This window comes from Manis javanica, chromosome 12 (assembly GCF_040802235.1).
Source record: "Manis javanica isolate MJ-LG chromosome 12, MJ_LKY, whole genome shotgun sequence".
Taxonomy (NCBI): domain Eukaryota; kingdom Metazoa; phylum Chordata; class Mammalia; order Pholidota; family Manidae; genus Manis; species Manis javanica.
The window spans coordinates 54403593-54416863 of record NC_133167.1 but is presented as its reverse complement, the minus strand read 5'-3'; the positions used below and the strand labels follow the sequence as shown (position 1 = coordinate 54416863).

General features: G+C 36.4%; 1 protein-coding gene across 4 annotated transcripts in view; it reads right to left on the bottom strand.

Moving 5' to 3' along the window:
* Positions 1-13271, bottom strand: part of ZNF385B (zinc finger protein 385B) — a 438948-nt gene that overhangs the window by 343232 nt on the left and 82445 nt on the right. The gene's annotated exons all lie outside the window — the stretch shown is intronic.

Below are 13271 nucleotides of genomic sequence, written 5' to 3'. Positions count from 1 at the left end.
TTACAAGCCCAGGTTGAAACCTGTGCCTCTGACCAGTTGGCTATTATCAGATATTGCACTGACCCCTTAGGTAGGTTTGATTAATTTGCTAGAGCAGCTCAGAGAACTCAGGGAATCACTTACCTATGCATAACAGTTCACTAAAGAATATGATAAATGATACAGATGAGCATGCAGATGGAAGAGACGTATAGGGGCAAGGTATGTGGGAAGGGACGTGAAGCTTCTATAGCCCCTCTGGTGTGCCACTCCCCCAGTGTCTCCATACATCACCAGTCTGGAAGCTCTCTGAAACCCATACTTTGGGGATCTTATGGAGGCATCATCACACAGGTATGACTGATCATTAAAGTTTTCAGCCCTTCTCCCTTCTCAAGAGATAGGGAGGAGTGGCTGAAAATTCCAAATTCCTAATCATGGTTTGGTCTTTCAGTGACCACCCCTCATCTAGCAGCCATCCAGGAGCCCACCTGGGTTGTCTATTGCAACAAAAGACACTCCTATCACCCAGGAAATTACAGGGGTTTTAGGAGCCCTGTGTTAGAAACTGGAGTCAAAGAATAAACATTAGAGTGAGATGCTCCTAGCATTCTTATCATTTAGGATGTTAGGAGCTCTTGGCCAGGAACTGGGGGCAAAGACCAATATATGTTTTACGTCACACATACTTACCAGTGTGAATATGACAATATTTTCAAGTATCAACTAGAATAAAGAAAAAGATGCTCTCATAGCAAAATACTCAGGGATTAACTGGGCAGAAGCTAAGGGAAAGGGGTTTGCATGAGAAAGAACTGGCTGAGGTGGACAGTCCTGTGCCATGAGGCATGAAGCATTCAGATAAAGAAAGAATCATGATTTATAAGGAATTTTTGCCTATGGGAAAAACTGAAGGGGTTGAAAGATATTGGCTTTGAGCAGCCTTATTAATCCAAGTTGGGTTGGACCTCTATAGAAAGAAAGGAACAAAGAGAGACTAGTCCCTGTTTGGAGTTTTCACCAGCTCAATGTATAAAACTCAGAACTAAGTTATGCACAGGGTATGACCATGAAGATACTTAATGATTCTATGAACACAGTATGTCAAAAAGAGCTCCTTATTTACAGCATACACCCTTTGCAAAGTGCCATTATGTGTTAACACCATAGGCTAAATCATAACTTTCAGGGTTAGAAATTGCTAATGTTGATATGTAAAACCTATCTGCACTATAAATACTTTATCTTAATGCCACCACTTTAAGGAACTCTACTTCACAAAATTTTCCAAATGAATCTATTACTCTCAGCTCCCCAGAAAAGCAATTTTCTCCCTTAAAATTTATTCAAACTATATATAAAACAAGTTTAAGCAATTCCTACAGCTGCATTGCATAAAATAATTCATTTATAATTGAAATGTGATTTAACTGCACATTTATCGATATTTTCACTTTTATCCCCTAAATCCAAAATATTATGGTGTCACAAAGCCATTTTTTCTTAGGAAACTTTAGAAAATATCAGTGCCATATAAAAGTTATATTCAAAATATTACTTTGTGTTCTCTCTTAAAAATATTAAATTTTATAGTAAGAATTAACTGAACTAATTAATACAAAGATAAAGAACTTTTTAAACGAGCTCATCATTAATATATTATGCCTTATCTAGAAAACTAACCCATCACACCATATAAAGAAAACCAATAACTTTTAACCTTGCAAGGCTCGGTCAGCCATCATCTCATGAGGCTCTGAAATCTAAGTGTTATATCTCAACTGAAGCAACCAAGATTCTTGACTCAACTGAAGACTGATGACAGGTTAAATCTGAAAATTTAACCTCTTTGGAGGTGGCTGGCCTTGCCCATATTGCTAATTAACACACGGTATTTCATAGAAACAAGACATATATCATAATGTTTCATTTTAGGTCTGAACTCTGAAAAAAACAATGACTTCTTTGTATTATCTTATAAAAGGCAAAGCCAGTTTACCTATGCCTTTCTGATTGCCAAGTGTCTTAGAAATAAATTATGCTTTTGATTTACTTAAATATACATATTTTAAGTAGTAAGAAAGAAGCCTTTAAAATTAAATTAACAGCTACTCTAGAATTCTCCTGTAAACTTCTTCAGAATATCTGAACCCTTCACAATCTTTATCTTTATTTTACTTTCTCCTAGAGTTACTGTTACTTACAGATGACACCCTAAGGCCACACTAGGGAGGATGTAATGTCTGGAATCAACAGAGGGTGGAGGGGTGGGGGGATTCATTCCATCCACCAAGTCCCAATTTATTAGTTCTAGTTCTGGCTTCACCACATTTCCTCACCTCTCAGGGGAAAAATAAGTTTAGCTCCCATTAACAACCACTTACAACCAGATATATTTAGTTCCAGAGGTCTTGGGAAAAGGACCTAGAGGTGGTAGAGAGGGAAGATATCAGAGTCTCAACAACCACTTTTGGCCTGAGATGATATAATTTCTAGGCTTATAATATGTGTGGTGGTGATATGTATGTCAACTTTCTAGCTAAGGGGAAGGTAACTGAGTTTAAGTGGAAGGAGAGAGAAAAATATCACTTTCTATTTTAAAGGGTTTTTTTTTTAATCAGACTGTCTTAAATTATATGTTTCACTTGCATGGGGCAGAAGAACCTTCAGGAATATCCAATTTTAAACAGAACAGAGGGTAGCATTCTGCTTCGAACTGCCACTCAGGCTTCTCTTAGGGTGAGAGGGGTCATAACCAGAGCAAGCACTCTATGCTCTTTTTGTATTATTCTCTCAGCTTTGATGGCCATTCATTAACATCTCTGATAGAATGAGATATTTTAGTACAGGCCAGAGATTGAGAAGGTTGGTCCTTGAGTTGCTGCTTTTGGGGAAAAGAGTTGACGTGGATAGTCAGTGACTAACCAAAGGAGTGATTTCTCAATGATCAGGACACAATGCATAAGGAAACTTTTATACTTAGGACTGGCCCTTACTGGCGTAGTTATCCAATTATTTATATATATATATATATAAAATAATATATATATTATTTTATATAACAAAACTATGACATATTGAAAATAACAGAAAACTGATTCAGAGGTAAAGACATCTCTGCTACACATTTGGATAATTATATTCCTTGACACAGAGTTGTCACATCAGATGGAGAACAGGGGAAGCAATTTCCTCACTTCTGTGTAAGTGTGAAGACTGCCCCCACACCGTGGATCTATTACCTCATTCTCCAACTCAAGTCAATCAGTTTTATCCATTTTTCACTCATTCCTTAACCCCTAACAACCTGGATCACAACTCATTTCCCAATTTAGTACTTCCTCCTGAAAAGTCACTGTAAACCCTTCCTAACTGCTAAACCTAAGATGCCTTCCCCGTCACTGCTTAGAGTCCTCATGGGGCTTCTCTCTTGCCAGGATTTCTTCCTACCCCTGTATCCGGAAGCATCTCACACGTATAGCAAGCATGACATCCAAACTTTGTATCATTTTAATTTTTATATAGTTTTATTATATTTATATAGTTTTACTTACTCATTTCAGTAAGTGTTTATTGACTATTGAGGCAGAGGACACAATGTTAGGGAAACTATAATGAGTAAGGGGAATAAGATGCCGGCCCAGGACGTTATGGTCTAATGAGAAACACAGAGTAGAAAACAGGAAATTATGACAAAGTGTAATAAACACTATAGAAAATTCTACACTTTCCTTCCTTGCTAGATTTCAAATTCCTTGAGAAAAAGAACTTGTGTATTGTCTTCAAATCCTCAGCATCTAAAATTGTGATTAGTATAAAGTAGGCACTTAAAAAATGTTTGTTGAATAAATGAGTGCATGGTGTATGTGTGTGTGTGTGAGTTGTGTATATAGCAAGAGCTATGAATACAGTGACCAAGGTCAATGTTTTCCAATAATTTCAGCTTATAGGTAGGCTGAGTACACAACTGTTTAGACCTTGAGGTAACAGTGCACACCCAAAGGAAAAAAACACAACCACTCATTTGCAAACTAAAATTCCAAATATTTAAGGCAAACTTCTTCATTCCTTAATTGAAAACAAAATTTAAAGCTCTAGTTCTATTGGGGTAGTCACACACTAACATGGGCACATTGTGCCATTGGCCGTCTATTTGCTCTTTTCTGAAGTCGGCTCTCACAGGAAATGGAACACTGCGTCCAGTGGGAAGAATTGGGCAAGATCGAAGCATACAGATGGAAAGATGCAGGACTCTGATGCTGATTCTTGCTCACTTTGTTATGTTATCAATATCTGGTCCTAATTTCTGAACTCCTACTTCAAAGGATGGTAAAAAGTCGAGTTCTTGGCATTCATACTACAAACAACTTTCTCCCAAATACAGAGTTTTGGGGAAAAATGAAGAGGTCAGTACAGTATGTTCATTTTATGGTATATTTCAGTATTTATTATATAATTGGATCCAGATATGGGAGGATATATTTGGTTCAATTTAACCAAGCAGTCATTACCAAATGCTGACTACATATGCTATCCTTGGCCCTAGAGTAGTTAAATAAATGAATAAAATTAAAAAGTTTAAGAGTTTAAAATAAACTAGAAGAAGCAATCACTTTGCTGCTCAATGTTCATGAGAACTACTATGGAAAATTCTTTGTAAAGCAGTCCCCAAAGTACTCAGCATATTTCTACACCGTTTTAGCTTTATTATATTGGATTGAAATTATTCTTAGTATTTGATTTCACTAGACAGCTCATCTGTCTCAGATTTTCTTTTTCTGATCACCTACTGGCACTTTGCTGAGTACTAGTGAAATAGATCATAATAGGGTGCTCTGACCTAATGTGAGCCCCAAGAGATTTTGACACTAATTGCTAAATAAGAAAAAGTGACATTTTAATGCTTCTAGAAATTTGTTTCCCTTGAGGAAAAGATTTGAATTCAGTTTTAGGACCATACTGCTCCTTTGTTTTGGGGAAAATATCTCAGAGGATCTTTCTGTTATGTGATACTTGTAGGAAAAGCATGGACTCTATTCTGTAATGGAGCCTCTGGAGATAATCTGGCTCCACGGAGCTTAACCTGCTTTACGTAATCATATAAAAGACTCTCTTCACTGTGCACCATTGCATCTCTCCAAATTATCTTTTCTTTCACAAAATATTTCTTTTCTGTGAGTGGATTTAAGTTGTATTGTCCCTGAAAGTTTTTGTAATTACTGGGAGATGAGTGCTTTCTTGTTCAGGGAGTTAACCATCAGAAATCAGTGGAGCCTGGCAGCCACAGGAAGGATGTGAAAACATCTTACGTTAGAAAGAAGAATGACCTAGGTTTGCTGAAGCTCAAACTAAACTGCATAAGCCCCTTCCTTGGGGCTATTCCAGATTGATAAACTCAAGAAAAGTGCTGGTGTTCTGAATTATCTTAGGAACTAATGGGAAGGACCAAACCTCTGTGGATGGGTGTGGGATAGGCACAAAGAGATTTTTCTACTGTCGGTCTCACCAGAAGATTGATGGGAGCAGGAAATAGGTACAGGGATGAGCCTGTCACTTTCTCTGAGCCTGGGAGTCAGGGGATCTATGATCCAGGTATGAGAGACTCATTTCAGGCATTCCCTTTGTGGGGAGGTAAATTGATCCTTGAAACATAAGGACCGGCCTGAGACTGGGCAGAGAAGACTGCACAATAGAGATCACTTGTGGAAAGCTTTGGTCTGTGAACTCAAAAAACTTCTATATCTAATAACCAGTATGGAGTTCTCCACTTTTATTTCCTTTTTAAAAAAATTCTGAAGCCATTGGTGAAATCATGCAAGCATCACAGCTGATCTTCCTATTACTATGGGGAACTATGTGAGTCTGGAAGGGCACCTGGGGTTAAAGCTGTGTATGGGGAGCAACAGCTTGGAGCTGAGGGATGTGGGTGATCAGCAAGACAATTATGCTGATCATTCAGTCTAGAACCAGGCAAGCTGGGTAAGATGTCAAACAACTGGCTTGGAGTATCTAGGGATTCAAAAAAAAAAAATGTAAGAACAGCAAGTTGGTAAAATACTAGAATTCCTTGCGTCAAGTAGAGAAGAGATTTGAACTACATTGAATTAGGTCATGTGATGGGTAAATGGGCTGGGGCATCTGAGTTACCTAAATGTAAATAACACAAGTTATCTTATTCTCACTCATTATTATAGATCCTAAGCCACCAGATGCCTAGCACTTAAAAGATGCTCTGTTAACTTTGGTAAAATGACATAATTTTTATAATTAATTCAGCTGAAGTTCAGCTCCAGTAAAAAGGTGACAATTAATATGTTCTTGGCCTTCAGAAGGTTCCAACAGTTGAAGTCTATGTAGATCAATGCCTTTTCTGACACCTTTTCTGACACCTTGGCCAAACCTAAGGAAGAAAAAATGCATCCCAGGGTGATCTAATATACTTTCTCCACATTTTTACAAAAAGATATAGATGTTGAAATCTTATGATTTCTCTAAAGGACCAATAACTAGATTGGACTGTTACTTTCATATCTACTAGAATACATCTAAAATATATTTGCCTTGCATATATCTATAATTTAACATTTAAAAGAGATATCTTCCTTTTGGAAAAGAAACTGATTAAAATTCTTGACCTAGTAGTGTTTTAGCATTTTTTAAAATTACTTTGCATTTTCTTATCACAAAGTAATGTGCTTATTCTCCCCAATTAAACTGTAGATTCAATGCAGTCTTGACAAAATGCCCCCAAGATTATGTTTTGGAAACGAACAGCATGATTCTAAAACACATATGGAAGCTCAAAGAGCCAAGGTTGGCCAAGGCAATTCTGAAGGACAGTAAAGCTAGAGGACTCACACCGCCAGACACCACAGCCTGTCATGAGGCTCTGGTAATCAAGACAGTTTGGTTATGGCCCAAGAAAAATATAACCAATGGAACAGAAGGAAGCACAGATATATATACTATCACCTCATCAATGATAAAGATGATAATGCAGTGGTGAAAGGTTAGTCATTTCAATAAATGTGATGGGTTGACTGGATTTTCATATTGAAAAAATAGTATCTTGATCCTTACCTCACTTTGTTTATCAGTTTTAGAAGGACTGAAAATTTAAATGGTATAGGAAAAATAATAAAGCTTTCTTAAAGGAAAAGATAAAAGGACATTATCATAACTTTGGAATAGTAAAGGACATGTATAGTATTAACCATAATAGGAAAAACTATAAATTGGAATACATTAAAATTAAAAATGCTTCTTCATCAAAAGATATTATTAAGAGACCTAAAAGGCACTCCAGATAGGGAAGATACATTGGCAACACATATATCCAACAAATGACTAGCATCCAGAGTATATGTGAAAACCCTTTCAAATCAGTAGGACAGAAAACCCAGTAGAAAAATGAGCAAAATTGTTGAGTTCACATAAGACAATATCCAAATATCCAATAAATGTATGGCAAGATTCTTAGCCTCATTTGAGGAAAGCAAATTAAAACCACAATATAAAACCTCCAGAACAGTTAAGATGAAAATGATGGAAAACACAAAGTACTTGGTGAGGATGTGAAGCAGCAAAAACTGACACATGGCCAGTGAATTATAAACTCAAACAACTTCAAAAACTTGAGATAGTTACTATGCTGGGCACAGTCTCAGACCCAGCAATTCTACTCTAAGGTGTATATCCAACAGAAATATGTAGGTATGTGCAACAAATGTACAATATTCACTAGGATGTTCAGAGAAGTACTATTCAAATAAACCCACACTGAAAAGTATACAAATGCCCATCAACAGTAAAATGGGTAAATACATTATACTACAGTAATTCCCACAAGGGAATAACATACAACAATAAGAATGAATGATTTATATCAATATGCAACAATATGGATGAATCTCAATAATATTAAGCAAATGTAGCCAGATCAAGACATTATAAATTGTATGATTCCATCTATTTATATGAGGTACAAAACTATGCAACATTAATAAATGATGTTAGAAGTCAGGCTAAAATCACCTTGGAGGTGGCAGTGGTGTTGAGGGATAGGCAATGACGTGAAGTGGGTACAAAACGGACTGATAGTGTTCTATGTCTCAAGCTGGGTGCTGGTTAAACAGGTGCGGTCTGTTTGCAAAAATTCATCATGCTGTACAGAACAGGTGTTCTTTCCAAGATGTATATTTTACTTCAATAGATGTTTAAGAAGTAATGTGTTCAACATAGAACATTTGCAAAATATCATAAAAATGAAAATCAATACCCCTCAAACTCACCATCAGAGATATGCATTTTAATTTAAAGTGTTTTCTAAATTTTCAATGTGACTATATATTTATAAAAATATGATTACATATAATTTGATATCTTGTTTTTTCACTTAATATATCATGAACATCTTCCTAAGCATTAGATATTTATCTTTAATGTCAGTACTAATGACAGAAAAATATTCACAGAATAGAAATAATTTAGCCAAACTAGAGTCTCATTCCTTGGATATGAGGACCCCAGGAGTACAAGGGCAAGACCTCAGGAACCTTGGGTAATGCCTGAGCCCTTGGTTGACATTTTTTCCAAATACCTGCAGATCTGAGGGAATCAAGGATCACTTAAAATTATTTTATTTCTCCTGGAACCTGAGGATGGGAGTATGACAATGTTTTTTTTCAATTTTTGACTCTTTTAAATATTCCTGGAAAATAGTGTTTTCAGCTTTATATATATATATACACACATCCATGATCATTCCCTTAGGATAAATTCTGGGAAATATAATTTCTAGGTCCTCGTTAGATACATTTTGTCTGTTTGGCCTCTAAATAAGCTATATCAATTTACACTTCTACCAGCAGTGTAGTAGAAGGTTTATTTCCCTGCACCCTTAATAACACTGAGAAAGCTGTTTAAAGAACTCCTAGTGCATCTGACAAGTACAGCATGTTTTCAAATGCATTTATGTGATTACTAGCATAATTGGGCAGTTTTTCATATGCGTATTGACCATGTATTATAGCTTTTATTTGTGTATTTCCTATTCATGAGCTTTTCTTTTTAAATTGGATCTGTCTCTTATTGATTTAAATAATTTTGTTGTACATTAAATACATTAACACATTAAAATTAGTGAGAAAGTTTGGTATCTTGTTCAGAGCAATGGTTACCCAGGTATACACACATATCAAAATTCATCAAGCTGTACACTAAGATTTTTACATTTTATTGCATGTACCTCAACAAAAATAAACACATTAACTCTGTGTTTCTTCTATTGCAAATACTTTTTCATTTCATTACCTTATTTTGTTCATGATGATTCTCAGATATATTTAAGTTTTTATTGTTCATATCATCAAATCTATCCACCCTTTCATTTACTTATGATTGCTATATTTAGCTTAGAAAAATCCTTTCCTACCTTATGTTATAGAAACTCTTAATTTTTAAAAATAATTTTGTAATTGCCAATATGGTTTTACACATAACATACAAAAGAAGAAAGAATAGAACCCTAAAAACCAATATGATCTCAATGTGGTTAAGAACATAAGAGGTGACTGTGTAAATGGCTGTAGCCACTACTAGACAGTTACATGCAAAGTCAAGGAGGAGGAGGTAAGATGAAGCAGGAAAGGTGCTTGTAAGACACAGTAAAATATTCCTTCCTAACCATGGTGATGAAATGCCGTCCTCTTCAACTTACTGGAAGGGACTGGGTCATATCTTACAGACCATTCCTGTGTAATCTTAGAATCAGAGGCAAGATGACTGGGCCACCCAGCTTTTTTTTCTGTATTCTGACTGTAGAGGAGCAGAACACACATTTGGTAAATAACCTCCATGCAGCTTTTCTAGTCAACTTCTCTCTTCACCTACAAAATTTGTATACTAGAGGTTTGTCTGTATCACCATTCTGAAAGCTTAAAGATAAATTGCTGTGAAACTGTAAGCAACTGTCAGATAAAGGATGGCACTATAATTAATTTACTGGAACAAAGCTTAAGTATCATTTCTCATTTGTTCTTTCAAAAGTCAAAGAAGTTGTATTAATTGTGCAGCAGGCGCAAAGTTTTAACATCTGTGGGCATTCAAAAATAGAATATAAGCTTTCCTACAATTCCAGCCCTGATAATTACCCTTTTGCATTAGAAACTAACTTATGACAATAATGTGATTTTCATTTATTTCTTCTGCTTTAGTATTTTAAAACTGGTCTGGAAAAATTGAAAGTTAATGCTGTATGTGTACACATGCACACACACACTTAGGTAATTGTTCATTTGGAGACAGTGATTTTGAAGTGAGCACCTTCTATGAGTAATTTTATCTGATCCTTTGGCAGGTTCTTATCTTCGCCTTGTAGTTACCCTATTACAAGAACTGTTACTAATAGGGAACAAAGATAGATTAGACAAGGGATTGTGTTCTATTGGGTCAAAGCACACAGCAAGTGTAATGTACTTAAGAGTAACATGAGAAGAAAACAGCAATTCTCAAGGCTCCCTTAAGAATTTAGAACACCAGCTCAAGATTCAAAGCTGTCAGCTTCGTGGGTGTGATGCGCTGCCAGGAAATGACCCCACAAAGCCTGTTGGAGAAATTAATCCCTAAGGAACCACAAGCAGAAGGTGACCCAATTACTGAGAAGAAGGTCAGGTATATAAAAGACAATAATGAGAAGAACAGGCCACAAAGACTCAAATATCAGAGCAATTGAGATTGTCAGGTTTTGATTGTAAGAGTCAAAATCAGAAACTGCTCAGAACACAAAAGAAAAAAAAATGCCTTGTTGAAAATCAGTGTCCTAGTGTTCCTGGGGGCAAAAATAACCCTCCAGGTTTCAAAGGAAAGAGGAACCTCCAAGTTCGTTATGTCATCACCCCACTGCTAGTGGGAACTGATGTAAAACAGAGAAGGTAGGAGAAAAATGACCCAGAAAATGGATGAATAAGAATAAGAGTTTGATGACAAGAAAGTTGCCTTTGCTTGAACTTCTAATTTATTGCCACTTCTGACTACTTGTTCTTTCCACATTGATTTTCTTTTAAATGGTCTTTTGCCCTTTTCAAACTGATCTTAAAAAGTTTCTTTCCTAATATCTCCACCACCTCTGATGTTCAATCTAATGACATTTAAAGTCTTCATTTTCTCACTTTCGCCCTGAAAGAAATGACTGACTTTGATTTAATTCTATTATAGGAGAAAACTGGAAAAATGAGGAGAACCAAATTTATTTGTTGTCCCCAAGAGTAACTGCCAAATTTTCTCTGTAAAATGTTCATGAAGTACATCTCCTATTTTTAAATTCTTAATTTCAAAATTATGAAGTTGCTAAAATCACTGATAAACACTCAGAAAAAGAGTTAGAAAAAGAACATCCTGCATAGTATGTTCAGCCACTCAAATGAATCTTTACCTTTAGGTGACTACATTGGGCTGTAGACCAATTTCATGTTTTCAAGTGCATAAATGCAAACAAGGTATTTTCAGTTTATAGGTAGCTGGAAATCAACTGTCCTCTGTACTTGGGGATTGAGTGAAAAGTGACACAAGACCAGGCAATGGGGGGTAGGGATCAACTACCTGGGCTGGACTGGATTTGCTATTTGAATTCCTGGAACATTATGTTCATATCAACAAGTGAGATTCACATGATGTTATACCACCAAGAAAAACTAGGAGAGGACTTAGAGCATTTTGAAATCTCCTTCCATCTCCACAAATGTTTGTTGAAAGATGCACTGAAGCATCTACCAAGCTTCTCCTTTCTCTTCTCCCCTCAATGACCCAAATGAGGAACATAACATACAGTAAAATAGCAAACACATTCATACTATGTTGGGGTAATTTTAAAAGGACCCTTGCCAAACAGACAAGAATGTTTGCCTATTTGGGGATGGAAGGGGGAGAAATGAGAATAAAAGGAAATAAATAAATACAATAAGGATCTCACAAACCAGTGATGAGTGTTAGCAATATGACTTGAGTGTGATTAACTCAACTCTTTACCTCTGAGGTTAGAAAAAGATAAACAACAACAATTTGAAATGATTCCGTCATGTTGAATAATTCAGCATCATGTTCCATGACAAGAGGGTCATATAAGACTCTTGAGTAGCTCCAAGAGGGGCGTTTGAGAGCTTAGTCTGGTTATGAGCACAGAAAGAAAGAAAATTCCTTGTAAGGCTGTTAGCTATGGACCTAAGTTCCTCCCATTCTTACATTGACTGGACAAAACTGAAAAGAGGCAATATTTGCTTTTGAAGAATTTCCCTTTGCCTTTTCATAGATTACTTTTCTAAGATTACTGTCACTAAGAAAGTGAGAGCTCTGTCAGTCACTTGGTAAGCTGAGTAAGGACTCCTATGCTCCATTCTGCATTGCCCCTCAAGCCTACCCTTGAATTGATTAAACTGTTCTTGACTGATAAAGACTTTTCTGTCAGAAAGGAATGAATCGCTAATGCAGCCATTTTTAATAAAAGTACACATGAAAAACACTCAGGGAACTTTTACCAAAATCTGTATGTCCAAACCATGCCCCTATAGACTCTGATTCTGTAAATTTGGCATTTGTGTAATTGGTACAATGATGAAAAAAGAAATAAAAATGAATAGTGAGAAACATATGTGTTTAGCTAGTCCTGGGCATTTACCCAAGGGTGCTCTCCATTTCCTAGTCCCACCCCAACAGACCTAAAGGCTTCTAAGCCATTTGCCTACAAGGAACAGGAGACGGGCACCACCTCATACAGCACCACTCACCTGCTTCTCAACCTCACAAATGCTCCCACACCAAATGTGGAAGAAAGTGACAGCTCTGTGAGTCACTTGATAAGCTGAGTGACCTTGAGTGACCTCATCTGTCTGGGCATCAAATTCCTCTTCTGTAAAGGAAGGAGACTGAACTAAATGACCTCTAAAATTCCACCCTGTTCTAAAATTCCACAAGTTTATACAGCTTCATTTTTTTCTTTTATTTATTTGCTTTTCTTATGGAGGGAAATAATAACATCTAAGTTAATTTGTTGGCAAAATTTTATAGCCTTGGGAAAATGATCTGCTCTGATCCTTCTGATCTACGGCTCATCCTTTGTGCAGAAGCTAACAATTGTGGCTGTCTGTTCTGGGTTTGCATAGAGAATATTCCCTCTCATTTCACTTGGTGATTGAGTGGGAGGCAGCAGGCAATATTTCAAAATGCAAACTGACATTTAATTATACAAAAATCTCCTTCCGTGATCACTTCTCTTGCCAGGCTGATTCTGATCTACTTGA